Source organism: Lathyrus oleraceus, chromosome 2 (assembly GCF_024323335.1).
Source record: "Lathyrus oleraceus cultivar Zhongwan6 chromosome 2, CAAS_Psat_ZW6_1.0, whole genome shotgun sequence".
NCBI classification, from domain to species: Eukaryota; Viridiplantae; Streptophyta; class Magnoliopsida; order Fabales; family Fabaceae; genus Lathyrus; species Lathyrus oleraceus.
The window spans coordinates 47,759,060-47,770,351 of NC_066580.1; positions in this window are offsets into that span (position 1 = coordinate 47,759,060).

The window sequence follows — 11,292 nt, forward strand, 5'->3', positions numbered from 1 at the left end:
GAAAAATTATTATAAAACACTAGAGGTCAAGAGGATCATTTTGCAAAAAATCCCACCAAAATTGGATTAAAAATGAATGACTTATGATTTTTGTAAGTTTGGTACATAAAATGAAATAAAAATAAGAAATAAAATGATTTAAACAAATAAATAAATCCGGCAGTGGCAATATGGTAAATAGCCGGTCCCTTAAGTGAAACTCTGCGTTTCACTTAAGGACGTGTTTCACGCTGATTGGCTCAAGGCTAATGAAATAGTGCTTCCATGCAAAACACGGGTTCCAAATGAACAAACACATTCTGGGCTTGAAATTAGGGTTTGTGCGTTACTGTTCATCATCATCAACAATCGTGAAATTTTTTTGACCCAGAAATGGAAAACAAACATAGCATTCGAACCAGCACACAATGCACATCATCATTCCAACATCCATTTTCATTAAATCATGCTAACAAGAAAGAACAAAGCACAAACATATTTGAATGTCAACCTTTAAATCAACATAACTCTCAAAATACACAACCATTTGCCACGATTTAAAGTTCATTGAAACCAGCATGAAGAGATCTATTCAAAGCACATCATGATTTTGGAAATGGTATGATTCGAAAACTTACCAAATTTGGAGGACAGTGTTGATGCAGCGGTTGTTTGGTCGTGTATTGTTGAAACAGATGCACCAATATGTTCCAGAAGGTGAATGGAAGAAGGATTTTAGGTCAGCAACCTTGATTCTAGCTCCAATCAAAATCTGCCATGGAAGGAAGCTTGAAGCAACAGTGTGGTTTCTTGCTTACAGTCGTGGAATGATGCTTCCAAATGCTCCAACAATGATGGTATATGATGGCACCAAGGATAGCAGCACGAGTTCTTTGAAGTTTTTCAGCAGAAAATTCAAAATGAAGAAAAAAGGTTTTGAGAGCAAATGAGTTTTTTGATCTGTTTTGTGTGTTTGTGGCTAGGGCTTTTCAGCAGAAAAGTGAGCATATATACTCTGTTTTATGTCCTTAAGTGTGGTTAGTGGAAGTGTAATCACAATTTGCTTAAAATGACATGTTTTACCAATTTACTAAAAACCAACTCAAGTTGCATGGGGTGTATGTGACTGCACGAAAATGGGCCTTGAGCAACCTCTAAATGTGATTCCTGAACATTTTCAATTGGTAAAATATGTTGGAAAAGCTTAATTTGAAAGGTCATTTTTTTCACCTCACTTAATTTAATTCAAGTCACTTGGAAAAAGGCCATTTTGATTGGTGGATTTTTGGTGAATTGTGATGAAAGATTTGGATAGAGCACATCAAATATGACTTGTAGCAAAAAACCTCACGCAATTTGGTCAAATGGTTTGGAAGATATGCCACTTTGAAGTTCAAAAATGTTTGAGAATGATTTGATCATAACTTGCCAACCATAAATGAGAAATGAGTGTTCTTGGACTTTTTGGAAATGGGAGAACAAGCTCTTCAACTTTCATGTTGGGCAAAAATTCATTTGAAGCTTGTATGATGATGTAAATTTGAGGAGAAGAACTTTCCATTTTTGGCAAATTCCAATTACAGGTCAACTTTCTATTTTTGGAAATTTCTTGTCTGACTTCAAATTCTTCACTGTGGATGTTTGACATGTTATATGAGGCTTATATGGACATGAATGAGACCTCTCAAACCAATTCCCACCATCAAATCACTGATTAAATGTACAGTTGACCACAGTTGACTTCAGTTGACTTCAGCTAGGGTTTTGGTTGACTGAACCATGTTCTGATGAATTCCAAGCCCCTACCACTTGATATCTTGATCCAAAATGATGTCACAACTCATATGAACTCTTGATTAATGATCATGGTGCCCAAATTCTTCAAGAATGGCCACCATCTATGCTCAATGACTGTTTTGACTGATTTGACCTAGCTGGCTTCATCTGCAAGTAACATGGTTAGATGACAATATTTTTGTACTTTTGGTTAATAAACAGATGAAAAGCAATGATATACAAATGCAATACATGCTTGGTGATCAAGAACCACACTCACAAGATAACCCACCCACTAGGAGGCAAGCAAAGGTGCACAAAGATCCTTGAGGCAATGATATGGTATGATATGATGCCATGAGGGATCTTAGGGACAAAATTGGGGTCTTACACTATGTATCTAACATGCATTAACACCAAAATTCTATTGCCCGACCTCAAATAGTTGTGACTTGTACATAAGCCCAATTGCGATTGCTTAACATAGCGCTAAGTTTTTTACACAAAAGGCATAGCATTCTAGTTAGCGAGATTTTAAGTCTCCCCTCTTTCATGGTATTGTGTGGAAACATGGCCTTTTTTCCTTCCTTTGGAAGATGTCTTGGCTCAAGGATCCATGCTTGTGATAAGTGGGTTGAGTGTTCTCCGAAGAATGACTTAAAACAAAAAAAGCAAAACAATACTAACTTCTAACTAATTAACAACTATTATTTAATTTCAAGCCATTTACTTCAATTCCATTTAATTTCAAGTCTATATTCATTTGCCATTATTCATACCATCCTAATTGTTTATGTTAATGCCATTTTCACTTTGTCCATTTGGACCATATTATGTGATATATCTTGCTTGTGTATATTTTGTTTGTTTGTGTGGTCTTTGACCATTAATGTACATAATAAGTCTAAAAACCCTAAAAAAACTTTTATGTGGATTGTTGACTTGATCTTGGACAATTGGACTTACAATTAGGGCAACATTCCTATGCTAAAGGACTTGAGCAATGCCAACTTTTGTGAAACCAAGTGTTTGCAATTTGAAACTTCGTCTGATACATCTTTAAAGATCCCTTTGAGTGCATCTGCAACATGATCATTATGAAGCTGTTATTTTGAACCTGTGACTTGTGGAATTCATCTGCTACATGGGCTAATTTGAAGGAGATCATGGAAAGGCTAAAGTTTGATTGGGCTATCTTTATTTGATGTCTTGCTCTTCAAGTTAACTTGTCATTTTCTTAACTTAGACCCTTTGCAAATTAGAAACTTTGGCCTTATGCCATTGCATTTTCAAACCTCTTTTCTTAAATAAAACTTGTAAATAGACTTAATTATACTTGACCTAAACTTTCAAAAAGCCAAAAAGAACTAACTCATTCAAACCATTTTTAGGCCTTTAGGCCTTTCAAACTTAATTTTTGTTAAAAATAATGCATCCACTTTTAAATTTATACCACGAACTACGAGGATTAGATCCCTCAATTTTATGTTGGTACGTAGGCACAAGTCTGAGTGTCTTGTCAAACACAAAAATATAATTAATGAATTCTTTCCACATCCCCCCATTCTATTTATTTGTAAACATCACTTTGTACAAAACACATATGCACACAAAAAAGGGCTCCCTAGGAGTACCTAGGACACTTTGGGTGCTAACACCTTCCCTCTGTGTAACCAACCCCCTTATATTTAATCTCTGACATTTTATTAGTTTTGATTTGAAAACTTCTTACTTTTGGGTTTTGTTCGTACTTTTGGGTTTTGTTCGTACTTTTTCCTTTTTCCCTTGGAAACAATAAAAGCGCGGTGGTTGTAGCGGTGTATTCGTCACTTTATGATTTATTGATTAAATCAAAAGCAAAGCATACAAGATAGAGTCGCCACCGCACTTCTATTTATCCAAAGGAATGGCTAGAAAGCGAACAAAAGCCTAAGAAGTTTTACACGAAGAAAACTAATAAAAGATCAGAGATCTGGGTAAGGGGGTTGGTTACGCAATGGGAAGGTGTTAGGCACCCAAAACGTCCTAGGTACTCCTAGGGAGCCCTTCTCACGCTGTTGTAAAATGTTATTGGTTTATGAAATTTTTGTGCAAACATGATTGAGGTGATGAGAAAAATGTATAAATTATTTACATTTTTGTGTTTGGATGGATGAAACCCATTGCCTACGTACCTTTCATGAAAGAAAAGGATCAAAACCTCGTAGTTCGGGTAAAAGATTTCAAAAAGTGAACGAATTGATTTTAAACAAAAGCCTTAAGGTCTTTCGTTATCAAAGGGAGAACACTCAACCTAAATCAACAAAGTCCACCATGTGAGAACAGCTTCAACATGCTAGTGAGGGGTTAACCCTATAATAAGCAGGGAAGTCTTACAATTCAATCACTAAGGACACAGGTGAGATTCACATCAACCACTAAGATAACTCAGATCTATGGCTAATGCATGAAAATTTGATTAAGAAGTGGACTTGGGCCACAAAAGACAATTGAGTGAGTGGAATTAACCAATTAGAAGTATTCACAAAAACATGTCAAAGTTGATTAGAAATTCAATTCAAGATAAGTATTATGAAAGAAAGTTTTGAAAATCAAAGGCATAAGGCCTAGGTTTCTAGTTTTGAAAGCATGTCAGAATGTTTGCACAAATTTTCTGGTTTTTGGGTTAAGGATGAAAAGATGGATCAAGGTTAAGCATGCAAGAGGTGGGTGATAAAAGAATGAAATCATACTAGGTTGCTTTCTCAAAATCATAGAAATGATCAAAGGAAGTTCCTTTGGAATAGCCAAGCACAAAGGCAAAAGCAGATAAGCAATGTATCAGAGATAACCAAGATAAATGGAAACCGGATGCCAATCAATGGACTTGTACCAGACTCACAAAACAAAGATGGAAACCAGATGCCAATCTATGGACTTATACTAGCCTCACAAAGCAAAGAAAACATGGAAACCAGATGCCAATCTATGGACTTATACTAGCCTCACAAAGCAAAGAAACATGGAAACCAGCTGCCAATCTATGGACTTATACTAGCCTCACAAAAGCAAAGAAAACATGGAAACCAGATGCCAATCTATGGACTTATACTAGGCTCACAAAAGCAAAGAAAACATGTGCAACAAGCAAGAGGAAATAAGTTTCCAATAAATGGTCTTACACTCAACTCCAACGAAATGGAATGCCAATCAAATGGTCTTAGTCCCAACTCCTACCAGATCATAGGAAACAAATGCCAATAGTTGGACTTACAATTGACTCCTCAATGGACAAAACAAAATGTCACAAAGTGTGAACACATGATCATGAAATGATATACAATTAATGAAAACAAAATGCACAGAGGTACAAACCAACAATTATGCACATATGAACAATCAAGCACACTCTATACACAAACAAGAGGCTTCACACAAGGGTGGGCTTTAGTTAAGGGGTCATACAAACCTCAACAAACAAGCCATTGTATCAGTTTAAACAGAAGCTCTTAACCTCTAACATTGAGAGTTAGGGTGAGCAGATGAAGGGAGATGAGGATTAGACCTCATAGCTCTTAACCCTGGCCTGGGTGAGCTTGAATCAAAGAATGTGTGGGAGTCCAGAATGAGGAACTCTATTCCACAATGACTGACTCTATATACAAGATTTTGGGTGTTTATTCAAAATGCATCAACACGTAGTGTGAGCAAGATGAATGACTCAACTGAATAGCAGGGGATGGATTGCACATCCCTTCTATCTGCCAATGCCTCTTCACTTAGGAGGTCTTTTAAGTACATGGCACAAATATAAACAATCACAGACATTGCCTCTTAAGGAGGACTTCAGACAGGTGCCTGCCAAAGATAGCAGGTCTTCCAGACTACATGAAGTTAAGGAAGTTACCTAAGTGGTATACCAACCACAAGCAAAGCAAAGCAACTCAAATAATGAGTTAAAGCTACTAAAGTACCTGTGAGAAAATCAAAACAATCAATATTCTATTCAGACAAACAATCAACAGTTAACAGACAACAATAGACAGACAATCCCAATATGTACAACATGTAAGCCATAAGAGGCAAACACTCAAGTGATTTACTACCAAAGGACCTACAAAATAACCAAAGGTTAGTAAACAAGGCAAATAACAAAGCTTAAATGATGAGGCAACATCAACCATGTAGATGAATGCTTGCTCCTGAAATTCAAAGCTCAAATTGTAAGAACAAATAACTAGGGCAAAGCCTAGGGTCAAAGGTGAAGTAAAAAATCAAAACAGAAATGGATATTCAACATGAAGCATCCTTGATCAAATTAGAACATGTCATAGAAAGTGCCAAATCAAAATCATTAAGCAAGGTCATGTAATGAGCAAAGTATGGCAAAGACAATTTCGAAGCACACAAATGATCATTGAGAATGAAAATTCCATATTAAAACAGAAATGACTCAAACAATTATGGAAATTTTCATGAGCATACAACATACCCAATGCAATCATCATGCCAAAAATGGTAATCAACAGAGATCAATTGGTATGGAAATGAAAATGATCAAATATGACATCCAATTGTGTGACATGCATTGTCACACCATACAAACATGTACATAAAACAGGGATGGAAAATGGGAAAAATATCAAACCAAGCCTCAAGTGTCAATCAACATGTTAAGAATCAACACACAAAATTTCATGGCAATTGGATTATTTTTTAGCATTTCACATTAGAAAGAATGGAGCATGGTCACAAAAGCATACATGATCAATCAACCAATCACAATTCAAAAACCAGAAAGGATAAAATCATGAAATTACCACCAAAAAATGAAAGACATTCCAAGGATCATTTAGCAAAAAGAATGGAATTATTTGGATCAAATTTCAATTTGATATGAATTTTCAAAGTTTGGAAAAAATATTTGAATTAATGTGGCAATGCATATAAAATTTGGAGGGAAAGGCAAAATGAGGATTAATTTGAAAAAATGGCATATGCTGGAATCGAACCATGTTCAGATTAAAAAGGCGCTGAAATGAAATAAAATACCAAAACGCATGAAGCAGGAATCGAATGGAGGGAGCGTATGAAACGTTGAGTTTCATTTAATGCGTGGCAGGCTTAGTCAGCGGTCCAAGGCTTAAGTGGCATGGTCAAAGGAACAAGGACCTATCATTTTGCTATGTAAGCGCTTGCGTGGCATGCATAAGGGGACAAAGCCTTAGCCAGCTCATCATGAACCAGACGGTGGCGCTAGCGGCGGGGCAAGGCAGAAACAACCGTCTTCTTCGCGAAGACGGTGAGTGAACAGTGTACGCATCAAGAAAATTTTGCAGAATTTCAAAATGAATATATCATTGGAACGCTCATAACATGTAGGTTACAGATCGAACATTAATTCAGCCTAATTCATCACAAATTATGAGAATCGAAGCAAAATAAGTTTGGCATTCAAAACTTCAATCAAGCATAACTCAGCCATTTCTTATCCATTTCACATGAATTTTATATCGGATCAATCAGCATGAGAAGATCTATAAATCTAGGCACATAAGATCAGCAATTAAGAGGATCGAAAAACCTACCTCTTGAAGAACAGTTTGTGAAATCTGGTGATTCAAGGCTTGGCACGTATGCAAATCCACTCCTGAGCACTTCTTATGAAGCTCTATGAAGAAATTGAGGCTTGGAGAGGCTTAGATCTAGCTCAAACAACAGTTTCCATCTTCACCTTCATGAACTTGCCATGCTTGACTCTTGCTCGAATTCACTGATCCAAGGCTTGATCTACACCAAATCAATATCACAAAACAAGAATATGGAAGAAAAACTTAAGGTTATGTGGAAGAATTTTGAATTTCAATGGAGAGAAGAATTTGGAGGGAAAAAGTTTTAGATCTAGAAATGGTGAATAATCCAAAATTCTGTTAGGATTTGGTATATATACTCAGTCCTAATCTCATTCTAATTAAAATTAATCATGGTTAAATTGAGATTAGTGAAAATAAGGGTGTGTGACCAAAAATTGAAATTGGAAGGTGCATGAAGCATTCACACGTGAACAGTGCCAAATGAGAGCTCAAGTTCACTTAAAATCTTCCCATGCACATGTTGGCAATGGTATTTTGTCCATACAATGCACCAATTTCAAATTTGTCATTTTCCCTCCAAAAAAGGCATGAAAGAGTAAATGATCATATGATGAAATTTTATGCAATGTGATGAATTATTTGGAAATTAGAGGTCGTGAGAAGCAAAATGCAAAAAGAGCCACTCATTTTGGAGTTATGAGTCAAAAGTTATGGCCATTTGAAGTCCCATGCACACTTGGCAATGATTTGATCACAATTCTTCAACCCTTCATCAGATGCTCATGATCTTGGACTTTTTTGGAAATGGGAGAGAAATATCTACAACTTTCATGTTCAACAAAATTTCATTTGAAGCTTTTTTGATGATGTAAGATTGAGTTGAAGTTGGTCCAAAAACTTTCCATTTTTGGAAACTTGAAATTATAGGTCACTTTCCATTTTGGGACAATTTTGACTTCACCTTAATTTCTTCAATGTGAGTGTTTGAAATGTCAAATGAGACTTGTTTGAACATGAAAGAAGTGTATCCATCAACTCCCCAACCTCAAAGTCCATAGTTGACTGTACATTTGACTTTCTGGGCCTTTAGTTGACCTGGAAATGTTCTGATGAAATTGAACCTCTACCACTTGGGATTTTGACTTCAAAATGACACCAAAGCTCATATAAACTCTTGTGAATGATCACATGATCCATATCTCAAGAAGAACCACCATCTATTTCTCAATGGATGCCTTTTATGTGCTTGACCTGCAATTGCTTCAGCTGCAAGTAACAAAGGTTAATGACATATTTTTGTACTTTTGGTTAGTGTATAAAATGATAAAAAAAATGACATATAATGCAAGTAATGCTTGGTGATCAAGAACCACTCTCAACAAGATATCCCCCCACAGGGAAGGAGGCAAGGTGTCCAATGATCCTTGAGGCTATGCAATGTTATGATATGATATGATGAGGGATCTTAGGGACAAAATTGGGATCTTACAGATGCCCCTATTTAAGGTCATTCTAGCCGGAGAAGTGAAGGTTAAAATCTTCGTCTCGACGCGGTAGAATGGGCTTAATTAATAACAGAGAGACAAATTTTGGTCCCTAAGAGACCTCATAATGCAAATGTATTTATGCAAAACAAAACTCTGTGCGGATATATGTCCACAAAGAAGAAAAGAACAAATGGATAAAGGAACAAATCCCATGAATAGCTCATTCTACGGGGAAAGACCCTACTGGGGGTCAAAGACTCAAAAATGCGTGAGCAGGCCACGACTTAAAACTGGGGAAAAGTTTCCAAAGGGAATGATCCACTGGAAAGACTAAAAACTGACTGAAGACGCATGTATTGGGGATTACGCCAATACAGCAGAATTATCCACAAAGGATACTTCGGATAAAATTTGGAAACAGGCTGGGGAACGATGAACAAAATATCCCTGCCGGGGAAAATGCATGTATTGGGGAATATTCCCAAAACAGCAACACTATCCACAAAGGATACTTCGGATAAAAATCCGGAAACCGAGGGGAACAATCCACTAAGGCACTCCACTGGGGACAATCCACTAAGGGACCAAAACTGGGGATATAACAGGAATGAGGTGTTATTGGTTACTGGGTAACAAGCTCAAGAAGAAATGAATATCTAAGATCGGAATAAGGGTGAGAGATATCAAAACTTCAAACACCTGAGGATGACCTGAAAAGGTATATTTCAACTCAGGAAAATCTGACTCCATAGGGGACCAAGGTCTTAATAGGGAGTAGAAAGGAAGGAACACCAGGGATACCGGTTACTAGGTATATAATAGGTGACCGACCGAGACGTGAATTGGTTTTACTGCCAAAACACTCATCATCCAAAACACAAACTTGTTAAAGGATGGACATTCGATTCCGCAAAGGGAAATACGAATCTTACTCCACTGGAGAAAAAAAATCAAAAGATTTAACCCAAAGAGTGCATGAGATATATTATCTATTACCGTCAGAATGTAGATAATATACTCGCATGGAAGGAACACCAGGGATACCGGTTACTGGGTATATAATAGGTGACCAACTAAAACGTGAATTGGTTTTTACTGCCTAAACACTCATCATCCGAAGAAAGCTGGAAAAACAGACTTGTCTAAAGGATGGACATTCGATTCCGCAAAGGGAAATACGAATCTTACTCCGCTGGAGAGAAAATCAAAAGGTTTGACCCAAAGAGGGCAAGAGATATATTATCTATTACCGTCAGAACATAGATAATATACTCGCATGGAAGGAACACCAAGGATACCGGTTACTGGGTATATAATAGGTGACCAACCGAAACGTGAACTGGTTTTTACTGCCAAAACACTCATCATCCGAAGAAAGTTGGAGAAACAGACTTGTCTAAAGGATGGACATTCGATTCCGAAAAAAGGAATACGAACCTTACTCAATTGGGGAAGAAAAAGACTTCAACCAAAGAGCGCATGAGATATATTATCTATTACCGTCAGAACGTAGATAATATACTCGCATGGAAGATTATCCACAACCGGTTACTGGGTTAATAAAGGATAAATCGACCGAAAAGGAGAAACAATCGTTACCAAAAACAACAGGGTAGACAAAAGACGATTCACTGAGGATAAATTGCAATCATACGGCAATTATCCAAGAGACATATCACCGGTTACTGGGAGATATGCTCAAAAAGGGGGTACAAATGAATATTCGATTCCACAAGGAACACGAATCTTACTCAACTAGGGAAACACCACAGGCTTCGACTGAAGAGTGCATGAGATATATTATCTATTACCGTCAGAACATAGATAATATACTCGCATGGAAGATTATCCACAACCGGATACTGGGTTAATAAAGGATAAATCATCCGAAAAGGCCTCGGGATACCAAAACTAGGTATATAATGATGACCAATCAAAGGGAGTAACAGATATTACCAACAAAAGGGCAAATGAAATCTGACTCACTGGGGATACATTGATAACAATCAATGATCCGGGGAACACAATCACTAGCAAACAGTGAAAGGACCCGCTGGGGATGAAATTGCTTACTCAGAGCAATCATCCACAAAAAGGAGGGAATATCAAGACCGAACATTGGATAATGATAACCACAAAGAGGGGATTACATCTACCAAATACTGGGTAGAAGACCAAAAACCTGCTGGAGATAGATTGCAACACACAGGGCAATTATCCAGGCAAAAGAGGGAATATCAACACCAAGCATTGGATGAAGATAGACACCAAAGAGTAACCGTCATCGGGTAGGATGAACAACAAGATTAACTCTGCACAGGGAGAAAATAGGGTTTACAACTACCGAATACTGGGTAGAAGACCGAAAACTCAGTCGAGGATAGGGAGAATGATTGCCGGTTACTGAGCAATTATCCATCTATACCACAGGGAAGCACAAACTCCGATGAGGAGAAACAACAACAACATAGGATTTA